Source organism: Mustela nivalis (genome assembly GCF_964662115.1).
Source record: "Mustela nivalis genome assembly, chromosome: 9".
Taxonomy (NCBI): Eukaryota; Metazoa; Chordata; class Mammalia; order Carnivora; family Mustelidae; genus Mustela; species Mustela nivalis.
In genome coordinates, this window is record NC_139028.1 from 115,594,962 (window position 1) to 115,608,890 (window position 13,929).

A 13,929-nucleotide genomic window follows, 5' to 3' on the forward strand; every position below is an offset into this window, starting at 1 on the left:
ATAAACACAGCCCCAGGCCTGTCCTGCTACCCACTGGGGAGGAGACCGAGAGATGGGGCCTGCTGCCTGCCCCTGCGTGGGGCTGGGGGGGTGGTCTCCAGGCTGCAGGAGACTGAGAAGTCACAAAGTCATGAGTCATGAGGAGGCCTGGCTGCCCTACCCTCCCCCCCTCCCCCCCGCCAGGGCCGTGCCAGGCAGGAAGGGCCTACCCGCGCCTACCCGCGATCGGAATGTCACAGGGAGGTCAGAGAAGAATCACCACTGGGAGTCCTGGGCGCACGTTGCACTTATGAATCAACACAAAGATCTAGAAGAAGGGCTTCCCAGCAGGACTGGGGATCAAACCCTGGGCCAACCCCCAGGGCCTGGAATGTGAAGGTGACAGCCTCTGGGATGGGGAAATCCCAGGACAGTGAGATGCTGGGGCCCCAGTGCTGCGGAGGCAGCCTGGGAAAGGTGGTGTCCCTTGGTGCTCCCAAGACTGCCGGAACAGGGGACAGAGCAGGGGCACGCAAGTCTGGTTTCCTTAGACTTCTGGGGAGCTGCCCCTCCCCCACTCCGATTGCCCAGGAGTTTCCTGAGGTCACAGTTAGCATGGCTGGTGAAACCCCTGGGACCAAGACCAGACACTGGAGACAAGAGGGTGAGGTGACCCGCCCCTGGTGTTACTGCAAGCCAAGAGCTAGCACAGGAGGGCCAGGCCTGAGTGCTGCCCCAGGGCTGCTGTGCCACCTGGTGGGGACCTACACTGAAGGACCCTTGGCAGACAGGAGGGCCTGGGTTTGCCTGGAAGGCAGGCCAGCTTCGCCTCTTATCGTCTTACCCTGCTGGCCGCATCCACCCGTTACGGAAGAGCAGCGTCACCCGTGCCCTAGGACTGTCGTAGGCTTCCATGAGATAAGCCTATCGGGAGAGAAGCCTTGCCCAGTGAGCGCTGGGCAGGTAGTACCCCCTTGGTAAATGAAAGCTATGACTTATTAAAGCCCAGAGAGGTGACAGGCTTGCCCAAGGTCACACAGCTAAGGACCCACAGACCTCAAGGAAGCATCCTGAGCGCTCAGGCCCGTGGTGGGGCCCTCGGGGCCAGGGAGCTGCTTGCAGGGGCTGGGGGGGGGGGTTCCTGTTCTTCCAGGTCGGGCCACGAGCCCTGAGGTGGGAATGACAGCACTCGTGCCACCTGGGGCAGAAGGGCTGGGGGACGTGGCTGATGCCAAAGCAGGAACTGTGTCATGGGGATCCACTCTCCTGCCCTTCCTCTCTCCCTCATGCGTGGCGGGGGTTCCCTCTGTTCCCCTCGGGCCCGCCAGGGATCAGGCCAGGGGTGAAGAAGGAGTGGGCTGTGCTGCTGACCCCTGGCGACAGCCAGCACGGGCGGACGGGCCGGTGGAGACACACTGTGCAGCCTTCCTCTCCTTGCCCCCAGCATCCCAGGCCTCTCTCCAGAAGCAGCGCCGCTGGACCCTTTCCTGCCATGAGGTCAGCTGTGAGGAATGGGCGCCGACCTGCTCTGCCTGCTCTCTTCCAAGTGAATCTGTCGGCGCCCACTCTGTGCGGATCCCTGCACGTAAATCCCATGCTGGGGGACCCAGACATGAGTCAGATGGGGGCTCCTCTCTTGAGGGTGCTGCAGACAGTTTCCAAAGCTGAGGGCCGGAGCACCGTGTTGAGATATATGGGGACCCAGAGAGAATATCCTCCTCAGATGGGAGGGCAGGGAGGGCTTCCTGGAGGAGGCGCTATCTGAGCCGTGTCTTCTTCTTCTTCTTTTTTTTTTTTTTTTTAAGATTTTTATTTGACACAGAGAGAGACACAGCAAGAGAGGGAACACAAGCAGAGTGAGTGGGAGAGGGAGAAGCAGACTTTCCGCTGAGCAGGGAGCCCGATGCGGGCCTCCATCCCAGGACCCTGGGATCTGACCTGAGCTGAAGGCACATGCTTAACTGACTGAGCTACCCAGGCGCCCCTGAGCTGTGTCTTAAATGAGGGGGTGAAGTTAACTTGGCTTATTTCATTTAAACTTCACAACAGCCCAGCTAAGTGGATTGTGTCCCCAGTTCGTAGTTGAGGAGATCATGGTCTGGGGGAAAATAATTAAACCAGAAATTTTTTCACTCATGTGTTCAACCACTCCTCTACACAAGGAATAGTGCCGACATCTGGGCACTGCTCAAACCTTTCCCCCTTCCCTCCGAACCGCCTCCCCTCTGCAGTGACACCCACTACTCCCCAAGTCTCTGTCGCAGGTCTCTGGAGTCCTGCGAGGTCTCACTCCCCACGGGCCCTATCAGTTGCTCGGCTCAGCCCTCCAGCCGTCTTCCAGAATGTGTGTGGAGCTCCTCCTTGTCCCGGGCCCAGCAGCACCCTTGGGTCTTCCGCTGCCCTGCACGGTTGAACAAAACCCACATGGCCAGGTCTTGGTCATGTCCGCTGCCAGGCAGGATGCTGGGGAACAGGGATGTGGCAGGTGTGGAAAGTTCTGTCCCTGAGAAACCTGGGGGCTGGGGGCATTGGGTGGGACGTGGCTCCTGCAGTGTTCTTTCTTGACAATCACCTGACTGACTCTTCACGTCACTGGGCCACCCTCATGGGACCTGACCCTCAGCTCACAGGCGACTTGGCCCAGGACACGCCCACCTCCGCCAGGGTGGCCTCACTCTAGCCCTCAGACTGGGTCTGAGTCCCAGAACAGGACAGCAGGAATGATAATGGGTGGCTGATTTCTCCAAGCTGAGCTTATTCGATTTAAAGCCTTTTTCTATCTGGGTGTATGGATGTGTTAAAATGTCCTTTCTTTTATGAAATGATGGTAATAGCACAAGGTGTTTTTTTTTTGGAAAAAAAAGCATGCCTTAACATTTTTTAAAAAAGTCATTACTTGATAGAATTAAAATTTGGCAGCTCTGTGTCTGTTCCCAAAAGTTAAGGTGTGAGAGGTGGGTGAGGGGTACGCAGGCATTCATTAAACTTTTCCCTCTACTGTTGAATAGATGTGAAAGTATTCATATGATTTTCTTAACTCTAGATGGATTGAAAATTTAGTTTATTTTGCTTTTTATTTATTTGTTTAAAAAAGATTTTATTTATTTATTTAACAGACAGAGATGACAAGCAGGCAGAGAGGCAGGCAGAGAGAGAAGAGGAAGCAGGCTGTCTGCTGAGCAGAGAGCCCGATGCGGGGCTCGATCCCAGGACTCTGGGATCATGAGCTAAGCCAAAGGCAGACATTTAACTGAACCACCCAGGCGCCCCTGAAATATTAAACATTAAAAATTAACCCATAGGGGCGCCTGGGTGGCTCAGTGGCTTAAGCCTCTGCATTCGGCTCCGGTCATGATCCCAGAGTCCTGGGATCGAGCCCCATATCAGGCTTTCTGCTCGGTGGGGAGCCTGCTTCTCCTTCCCTCTCCGCCTGCCTCTCTGCCTACTTGTGATCTCTCTCTCTCTCTGTCAAAAAATAAATAAGTCTTTAATTAAAACAAAAAATTAACCCATAAAAGGATCAGGGGGAAAAGGGGAAGGCAGAGTTGCATGAACTCTGGAAGTTTCAGGATGCTGACTGAGGCCAATGCCAAGGTCCAAAGGCACTCTCCTGCTTAAAGCCTGTCAATGATTCTCTACAGCTCCCGGGGAGATAGGCTGAGCTCCGATACCTCCTCTTCCCCCAGGAAGTCCTCCCTGACTTCAACCCTTCCAGTTAGGTTAGTTCATCATAATTGGAGACTTTGGGGGCCCACTTATATTGGGCGAGGTACTGCATTATTTCATGTAATTATAGTGCACACGTCCCTGTGACCGTCCTCAGAGTCTGGGATGGAAGAGCCTGAAGCGTGTACTGGCAAGTTCTCTGATGATGAAGGAGTAAAGGGATCACTGTGTGTGGCTGGGCTCTCCCCAAGCTCCCAGGAGGGCAGCTCCCAGGCCTCCCCCAGCCTCCCTGTCAGGCACGCCCCCACCCCAAGGGTTTTCTGCAGCCTCTCCTCTGCTCCTTGGTCTAGCTCTTGGGTCCTGCCCCTCTGCCCTGTGCCTCGTGGCCCTTGCTCTAATCTCTCTTTTCCAAACCCTGGCCAGCCCTGAACACGCCCCTGTCTTACTCAGAGGTTCTTCCTGGCCCTCCTGCTCCAGTGCCTCCATGGCCCCTCCCATTCTCCTCCCCTATATGCTGATCACCCTGACCCGATCCTCTGACAAATGTGCATTCTGCACCAGCCTCCCTCATTTCTTTCTGCCAGGCCCACTTTCTCCCTACCCGGGGACGTCTGTGTATTTGTCTTTCCCTTAACCCTCCGCATCAGCACACTTCCGGACCTGGTTTCAGTCTTGACTGTGTCCCTCACTTGCTGGGCGGCCTTGGGCAAGGCCCCTAGCTGCTCTGAGCCGCAGGATGGATGCAAATAGCATCTGTTCTTGGGTGCTACCTCCTGAGAGGTCCAGCACCCTTCGGGGCTCAGACACAGGTCAGGAGGTATTATCAGCACTTTGCAGATAAGACCTGGTGAGTCTGGCTGGTTAGATCACCCAGCCAAGCTTACTCAGCGAATATGGGCCACACCTGGTGTCTGAACGGTGCCTGGGTCTGTGTGAACTAATCTGTGAAATGGGGATAATACTTTACTGTCTGGAATACCAGCCACAGTCTTTCTAGAGAATGCCTCAGGCTTTGCTGCAGCGGTGAGCTGGGGGAGGGGCACGTCCGCTCCAGAGGCCCAGCTTCCAACGCACTGGGGTAGACCTAGCTCCATGAGGTCTCAGTCTCCCTGCTGTTTGGCCTGGGGACTCAGAGAGGCTGAGCCGGTGAGATGGAGGGAGCTCAGACCCGCTGGGGCTCGTACAGAGAACGGAGGTGCGGGTACAGAAAGATGCTGAGCACCGGGGAGGCAAGCAGGTGGCCAGCTCCACGGGTCCTGCTCTGCCTACCCCCAGGACCCAAGCTCTGTCACTTTTCTCAGGAAGCAGCTTGGAGAAGCTGCAAGGCAACCATGCCCTGCCTTCCTGGAGCTGGAGTGGCCATCTCTGACCAAGCCAGCCCCCTGGAGGGAGCTGCCCTAAAGAGGTCAAGACACCACCAACCTCCCTGCACGGAGCCCCCACGATGACTCCAGGCCTGGAGGCCAAGGGCAATCCTCTGGGCCTTGAGGGTGTTGGTTTCTCCTGGGCATGGCGGCACAGTCCCCAAAGCCCCGCACCATGCAGCCATCGCCACTCCCTGACCTGTCCGTCTCTCGCCACAACCCCCAGTGCTCCAAAGCTCGGTCTTGGCGTCTCTGGTCTCTCTCCCTGCCACCCGGACCCAGCAGCCACGGCTCTGTCCTCCCTGTTCGTGGTCGAAATGCCGCCTGCCCAGGAGGGCCCCCCCCCAACTCTGCGGCCTGCGTTACTTCCAGGGGTGTCTGACCGCCCCCCGCAGGCCCCCCGCAGACCGTGCGAGCCCGGACTCTGCTCCCCACGCACCCGCGCGGGCGCGCCCAGACCAAGCGCTGAGCGCAGCGCGGCCCACGAGCGGCCGGCACCCCGGGGCACCCGCAGCGCCCAGCCTCCCCGAGCGCACGCGCACTCGCCGGCCGCGTCCCGCCGAACTCGGGCTGGTGCCACGCGACCCGCACCCGCCCGCGTCTCGGCCTCGCGGCCAACTTCCGCCCTCGGGACTCGCGACGGCGCTTCGCTTCAACTCAGAGGCCAGACGGGTTTCCGGAGAGTAAGTGCCCGGGATGGGCCACGGGGGGCTACTCCTCCGGGTCCCGGCCCGGCCCTCCCGGGGAGGCCGGCAGGGCTTGGGGGGCCCTGGGCGAGCATTCCGGAAGAGGCTCCGGCGTAAAAGCTTCTGGAACACAAAAGGGACGCCGAGGGCCGCGCACTCTGCCCCCCACCCCGCCCCCGCGGGGACGGACGCGCAGCCCGCGGCGCCGCCCCCGGCCCCGGCCCCCACTCCGCACACACACTGGTCCCCACCTCGACCCCCAACTTCTGGCACAACTACCACCTGCGGGTGAAGGAACCGGCTCAGGCGACCCCGGCCCCCCCCATAAAATGCGGCTGTGGAGAATGCGGGCATCGATCCCGCTACCTCTCACATGCTAAGCGAGCGCTCTACCACTTGAGCTAATTCCCCAGCTCCGGCCGCCCTCGGCAGCCGGAATGTACTGTGGCTCACGTCATCGCGGGTCTCCTCCGCTGCACCGCCAGGATTGGCTTGGCTCCCTTTGGTTTTAAAAGCATTGGCTTTCGGATTGGTGGTCCCAAGCGTCCGTCAAACGGAGGCCCTGCTGTTGCTACGGCGTAGGGGGAACCAGCCAGGTTTCTCCGGGTTTCTGATTTGTTTCTCCAGACTCCGGGGTCCTAGAGGTTCCGGATCCGTCTAGTCCATGGGAAAAGAACGCTCTCTTCGCGCTTGACTGACGGGGCCTGTGAGCCAATCGGAGTGGGCGCAATCTGACCGCTGGGCGATCCAATAGGTTGAAGGGGGCGGGAGAGGAAGGCCAATGAGCACGGGCCTGGGGGCGGAGATAGAGCCGCGATTGGCTGCGAGGCGGCCGGAGGGAGGGCGGGGGGAACTCAAGGCCTGCTTGATACGTCCGCCATTTTGGGCGCTTCGCTGATGGTGTCGGTGAGCGCGTTTCCCGCCTGAGCGCAACTAGCGGCGGGTCGCGGGCGCCTCCAGGTAATGGGGGTGGGGGGGCGGCGGAGCGGGCCGCGGCGCAGGGCGCGCGGGGCGCGCGGCGCGCGGGCGGCGGCGGCCAGGCCCCTCCGCCCGGCCTCGGCGGCGCGGGGAGGGAGCGTCCCGGCCCCCTCCCCTCCCCCCCGGAATTCGCCGCTCGGCGGCCGGGGAGGCGCGGCGCCGGGGCTCCCCGGGCCGTCCCCGGCCGCGCCTGTCAGCCGCCTGCCCGCGCGCCGCGGGTCGCGGGGGGCTTCGCCGGGCCGGGCGCCGGAGCGGGCCGCGGGCCGGCGGCGAACTTTGCGCCCGGGTGGACGTCCGCGGCCTTGCGCGGCGGCGGCGGCGGCGGGCGGGGCGCGCCCCGATCCCGGACCGGCCCCGCTCCGCCGCGGCCGCGCCGCCCGGCCGCCCGCCGGGGAGAACTTCCCCTGGGCGCGGGCCGGGGAGCGTGTCAAGTTGGGGCGGCAGCTCGCCGTGGACTGGCGAAGGCCATTGTTGGGACCCCGTCTGCGGAAACAAGTTCTGTGGGTTTGTGCTCGCGGCCGCGGAGTCGTCGGCGAGCGCGGAGCCCGGCTCGGAGGGTTTAAATGGCCGCGCGAGCGGCGCCTGAACTCCGGGGCTGGGACACGAACGCCGCCCCGGCGACCCTAAGCAGGGGGGTGGTCCCTGCCGCGGCGGGGAGGGCCTCCCCCTTAACGAAGCCCGTTGGCGGCCAAGCTGGAGGGGTTTCCTGCTCGGTCCTGCGCGCCCTCGTCGCAGCCGGGGCTTGCGGTTGGGGACGCGCGGACCGAGTCCCCGGCCGTGTCCGTGTGTCCTGACGTTTCCGCCTCGGGCTCCGTGCGGTGTGCCCGGTGCTTCACGCTTTCTCCGCGGGTCGGCCGGAGCTTTGTTTATGTTCTGCCTTTGTGGGAGGGGCGCTTGGCGACCGTTCCCCTTCCGTGCCGCCGCACTTGTTACCGTGGGTACGGTCCCACCGTGTAGCGACGTGAAGTTTACTTTGATTGTGCCCTCAAGGTCATGGGGCAGGGGGGCAGCGAGTGGGGAAGGGACTCCGGACGTCCAGCCACCGGCGTGAACGGCTCCTAAGCGGTGGTGCTGTTTCCGCTTTCTCTCTGCGAAGTCAGACTGCCTGGATTCGGGTCTTGGCTTCAGCACTCTCCAGCTCCGTGACCTTGGGCAAGTTACTACACTTCCCTGCCTTCCCTGTAATGGGACAGTGATAACAGTGACTGCCTCGTAAGTGTGTCGGGAGTGAACGGGCTGGAAGCCGTGTCTGGCACGTAGGATCAGCTCAGTGCAATTGGCGGCTGTTATTACTAATTTAAAAAATTGATTTCTGAACGTTGAGATTACTGTTTGGAAGTCAAATGAGCGTTGAGGTGACTTGGTGGCTGTCTTTAGAAGGCTCTGTGTGTTTAACAGTTCTGCTGAGAAAATGCACTGAAAGTTATTTTAAGTTTTTCAGGAGAGGGGTGGTTGAAGATTCGTTACATTTCACACATTTCGGGGAGCAGTGCGTTAGTGGTGGTACCTCTGAATGTTCCTCTAAGAGGCGGTTGAATAATGAAAAGCTCCTGAAGAGCTGGGGTCGGATTCTGTCCCTACTTCCTTGGGCTGCTAGGATGATTGGTGCTGGTACCAGCTCTGAGGTTTCTCCCTGTACTCCTGGGTTAGGGGTCTTGAGGTTTGAAAGGTTGGTGTGTATTGAGACGCACTTCAGTGAACGCAGCTTGGGAGATAGCTGTTGTCCTGCTGGGACGCTTCGGAAGCTGTTGCCTTTCCGTGTGTCTGACTGGGGAGCCTAGAGTGTCTAACAAAATGCCGTCCACTCAGTCACACAGAGTCACAGTCTTTTAATTCCTGCCCTGTGCTCTTTTCCCTGGTACTTGAAACCGTGCTTGCCTGTCCCTTGGTATTACTGCTTGGGACCTGCCTGGCTTTAATTGCACTGGGGAAATGTTTTTACACAGTTTTAAGTAGAGGGGAGCGTCTTGCGGTGTAACTTAAGGAGAGGAAGAAGAATGGGATAAGAAAACTTGAGCTTTTGTCTATAGCAGGACAAAACGAAAACTTGCTAGTTTGAATTAACTGCTTGAGAATCAGACCATAGCTGGATGGAAAATGAATGGTAGTAAAATTAAGATTTGACAGGGTGCAGTGCACTTCAGGATAATTTTAGTATGGATTTGGTACAAAGGTAATGTGCTTATCACAGGCAAAAACCACCCCGCCCCCCAGTTTGCATTTAAATTCCAGTTAGTTACCATGTAAGAATCTCTTCCTTACAACAGCATTTGTCAGGATTGGTGATTAGTTTATTTCTATCATGAACTTGTGTCTTGCAGTTTTATATTTTGTGTATTTGAGAGGCAGCATGAGTGTATATTGGTCTAAAGTTCTACAGTGTTTTAATACCCCTGTGAGTACATGATAGTGAAGTTCTTCTAATCATCTGCTCACCTGAAACTCAGCATTGAGTCTGTTTCATAAAAAGCACAAGAAGGTATGGTTTGGTCCTCATAAGTCAAGATCTGAGCCCCTGTGTGGGCTGAGTAGCTTATTAGCTATTTTTCTTAGGTGAGTTGGACTGAAAAAAAAAAATAGACCTGGGCTCTTGGCTTTTTTTTCTTTTCTTTTTCTTTTTCTTCTTCTTTTTAAAGATTTTGTTCATTTATTTGACAGACAGAAATCACAAGTAGGCAGAGAGGCAGGCAGCGGGGGCGGGGGGGCAGAGAGCCCGATGCGGGGCTCGATCCCAGGACCCTGGGATCATGACCTGAGCTGAAGGCAGAGGCTTTAACCCACTGAGCCACCCAGGTGCCCTCTTTTTTTTTTTTTTTTTTAAGATTTTATTTATTTATTTGACAGAGGGAGAGAAAGAGCACAAAAGCAGGGGGAGCAGCAGAGGGAGAGGGAGAAGCAGGCTCTCTGCTGAGCAGGGAGCCTGACATGGGGCTCGATTCCAGGTCGCTGGGATCATGACCAGAGCCCAAGGCAGCTGATTAATCTACTGAGCCACCCAGGAGTCCCTGGGCTCTTGGCTTTAAGCAGCTTTCTTACTTTTTTTTTTCCCTCAAGAGAACCTCAAGTAATTAAAAAAAAATTTTTTTTAATTTACTCTAGGTAAATGTTTCTCAGTTGGGGGGTGATTTGCCTTCGAAGAAACATTTGGCAATGTGTGGAGACATTTTTGCTTGTCATAGCTGTGTAAGGGTGGGAATGCGTACCCTGGCTTCTAGAGAGGGTGGAGACCAGGGATGCTGCTGAGCATCCTGGAATGCACAGGACAGCGTCCTAAAATTATCCAGTCCCAAATACTAATAGGGCAGAAATTGAGAAACCCCGTTCTAGATGGATGCTCCGCTGGCATGCATTAGAATCGTTCAGGACATCTTTTAAGACCATGGATGATAGACCCTCACCTCTGGAAATCTGTGGTAGTATTGAGAATATATTTTTAGAAAGCTACCCAGGTGATACTGAAGTGCAACCAGGTTTTGGAACCCCTGTTCAAGACCATGGTTATTAGTGACTTCCTGTGGGTCGAGGAATCCTTTAGGTGTTGTGAGCTCTGTCTCTGTGTAGTGGGGAGAGACTTGTACATACATTATTCTAAGGTTCCTGAAGACTGAACTTTAAAAGAAGTTTTAAATGAATTGATTTTATAATATAATTTAGAAACTTTTTTTACCTTTACCTCGTAAAACACATTATTTTTTTTTTTTTTTTTTTTTAAGATTTTATTTATTTATTTGACAGAGAGACCACAGCAGTCAGAGAGGCAGGCAGAGAGAGAGAGGGAAGCAGGCTCCCTGCTGAGCAGAGAGCCCGATGCGGGACTCGATCCCAGGACCCCGAGATCATGACCTGAGCCGAAGGCAGCGGCCCAACCCACTGAGCCACCCAGGCACCCCGTAAAACACATTATTATAGTGTGCTGAAACTTCGCACTCTTGAGTGTTTAGGGTTGGTAGCTCCTACGTTTAATAACTTTATACTGTTATTTTTGAGTTTTATATCCTTTGCTGTCATCCCGTGAGTGAGTCAGCGGTCAGTTATCGTTTTCAATGCCAGCGTCATCATCTTTTTTTCCCTTTGCAATGAAGACCTATTTCCAGAGAGTTAGCCTTGGATCCGTTTGCAAGTTCTGCCTTTTGAAGGCGAGACAGGCGTACTCCATGCTTCACATGTCACACAGTGACCCTTGCCTGCTAGTAAAAGGGGGTTCCTCTGGGCCCTGGACTCTGGCCCAAATGGGTGAGTGTTTTTTCTTCCCTGGGGGAGGGAGGATGAGGTCCAGTAATAGAAGGGCAGAGGTCCTTTTCTCACACATACCTACAATTTAGATCATCTAGTTTACTGAATGAAGGAATATTAGTTTAAAAATGATACACATTTCCAGCAACTGAATGTTAGGATCTGGATATATAAAAGGAGAAGATTGTGGAGGCACTTTCTAATCTTTCATCCTGAAAATCAGCTTATGGCTGTTGTTGAGAATGACAAGTGACCCCCCCCCCCCCGCCCCAGCTTCTTCTAATCTTCATTTATTTGATCCTCAAATATAGTAATTGAGTCCTTACTCTGCCAGGAGCTGTATTAGGGACTCACCCATGAACAGGCACTTAAGGACTTGCAGTCTAGAGGGAGAGGTAGTAGTTATAAAAGGGGTGCAGTTTTGGCTGGGAGGCCAGGTACCAAAGCTTGTTAGAATTGTATATGGTGTAAGTAGGCTCCTTAGGGAGGCTCTCCAGGCCTGGGAGGAAAGAGTTTAGGTTTGCTCCTTTGCTGGTTGAATTTGCCAGAAGTCTCTTGCCAAACAATATAGTAGTTACTTAATTAAGTAGTTACTTAATACACACGAGTTTGTTTCTTGTGTGTATTAAGCGGTTGCTTTGACTTGCCCCCTTGGTTTGGTGTGTTTTAGAAAGCAGTGTCATTGCTCCTGTGCTGGTGAAGCTGTGTTGTCAATGACAAATGGGATGGGCCTGTAGTGTTCCTTGCTCCGTAGATTTTGGTTGTCAGTCAGTCAGACTGGGAACACTGACGGGTTCTATACTATCAGAGGCTCGATAGAAGTTTGTGTCAGATGTCTTGACATCCTTGAAATTGATTGTGCCACTGGTGGGGATGGACTGGAGATTTGGGTTTTGTTGGCCATGACTTTGGCTTAGATTTAGTTGCCACAGAAGCCCCTTTTCTTCCTCTCTCCCTCTGTATTTATTTTTTTACTTGGAGAAGGGAGATAGTTACTAGTTGGATCAATACCCAGTTTGTTTCAGAGTTTGAATGATGGTGCACTGACTTCGGGATACCAGGTAGTGAAGAAGCAAGTATAAGGAAAGGGAACCTTGGCAGTAGTTCAAAGGCTTCTCACCTTAACAGGGACATTTTCATTTCATGGACTTGGCAGAGATCTGAGTTTACTCTTAGCAGAGGTGTTTTACTACTTGTCACTTAACAGCTGGCTAGTGTTGACCTGTTTTGTAAGTATTAGTGAAGACTACATAGTCGACTGTGAATTTATGCAAACAAAGTTTGATACGTTCTGAACATCTTTTTACTGATGGGAAGAAGCTCTGATTTTGTACTTCTTGGTGACTCTGGAGAAAACTAGGGTTGTACTTCTTCCAAAATTTCTTACAGTTTGACTGTATATTGACTTGGAATGGGTTGTGTGCCCCAGAGGTTGATTGCCATGAAATCTGATGACCTAAAGGAAGGATGGATTAAAGATTGTTATTTTGGGACATTAAAGAGAAGAACAAAAAGGCTGCAGAAATAGGAGTCTGACTGATTGTTAGATTTGGAGAAGGCTGTTTGGATTGCTGGTTGGAGTCTTGAGTTCCTATACTGGAATATAAATCTGAACAGCAGTACTGGTGTCAGAGACCCACTTTGGCAAGAAGAGAAGGGAAAGATTATGTGAGAAGGCGAGGCTCCCTGAAACCCTAATCAGGGCAAGGAAAGCAGGTATGTGACCTGTCCACTAAGCCATGCTCCGTGGTGGCCAGGTATGGTTCATAGAGGTTGGCTGGGCCTTGGTGAGGTCTGGGCTCGTGGTCCATACGTGGGGGCAGTGGCAGGAAGAACACTGAAAAGTACTGAGTTGTTTGGCTGTTCGGGGCTTCCTTTTTTTTTTTTTTTTTTTTTTAAAGGTTTTATTTATTTAATTGACAGAGATCACAAGTAGGTAGAGAGGCAGGCAGAGAGGGGGAAGCAGGCTCCCCGCGGAGCATAGAGCCCGATGCGGGCCTCCATCCCAGGACCCTGAGATCATGACCTGAGCCGAAGGCAGAGGCTTAACCCACTGAGCCACCCAGGTGCCCCTCGGGGCTTCCTTTTTGAGAGTCATGGTTTTGGGGCTGGAATGGACCTGAGAGGTCATTGATTCTTAGAGAAAAATATAGGCCATGCTGGAGAAGCTAACAATCTCGGTTTCCTGGCTGATTCCGTAGGGTCTTAGTGGTGGCCCTACTAGACCTCAATTTCTAATACCATTTATTTCAAGAGTGACATCACACCTGGATCTCACGAGAGTTGAGATTAAATGCTTAACTTCTGAATTGTTTCTTTTTGGTGGTAGTATTTCTGAGTTTTCTGTCATTGTAGTAGACAAGGGGATAGGGTCTCCAGTTTTCTTTTGTTGACCTGAAGATACACAAGGTTTCTGTTGCCTCTGGACGGTGGGCTCGACACATCCGCCTTTGTTGCCTGCAAGCAAGACCCTGCCCCTTCTGATCACAGAGTGCTCTTTCTGCTGTGGACCTCTCAACCTCAATTTATTACACCCTTACGTGGGTTCAACAACTGTGCATTTGGCACCTATCGTAGACACAGTATTGTATTTTATTATTTTTTTAAAAAAATTATTTATTTATTTGACAGAGATCACAAGTAGGCAGAGAGGCAGAGAGAGAGAGAGAGAGAGAGAAGCAGGCTCCCCGCTGAGCATAGAGCCCGTTGGGGGGCTTGATCCCAGGACCCTGAGATCATGACCTGAGTCAAAGGCAGAGGCCTAACCCACTGAGCCCCCCAGGAGCCCCAAGACATAGTATTTTAAACTAAGGGAGTTTTCACAGATTAATACTGTTTTCTTTCCCCAGTTCAGAGTATATTGTAGAGGTCAAGAGTACATAAGGATCTAAAATAACTGGCCTTGAGTTCTGGTTCTCACACTCTTCCAGCTGTGTAATCCTAATACTGGATGACATCTTTGTTCCTTAGTTTCATTATCTATGACATCAGTATTAAATGTAACCTGATGAGCACAGTGCCTA

The 13,929-nt window shown here is 53.9% G+C and overlaps 1 protein-coding gene across 29 annotated transcripts in view; it reads left to right on the forward strand.

Annotated features, from left to right (window-relative positions):
• The first annotated feature begins 6,497 nt into the window (after nt 1–6,497).
• Nucleotides 6,498–13,929, forward strand: part of PPP6R3 (protein phosphatase 6 regulatory subunit 3) — a 141,901-nt gene continuing 134,469 nt past the window's right edge. For 15 of the 29 annotated variants that reach the window (XM_082748789.1, XM_082748763.1, XM_082748787.1 and 12 more), the window contains exon 1: nt 6,526–6,655. The gene's annotated coding sequence lies outside the window, so the exon portion shown is untranslated. Of the gene's footprint in view, nt 6,656–13,929 lie in introns of all 29 variants that reach the window. The other 14 variants (XM_082748759.1, XM_082748786.1, XM_082748788.1 and 11 more) reach the window with 5 other exon arrangements.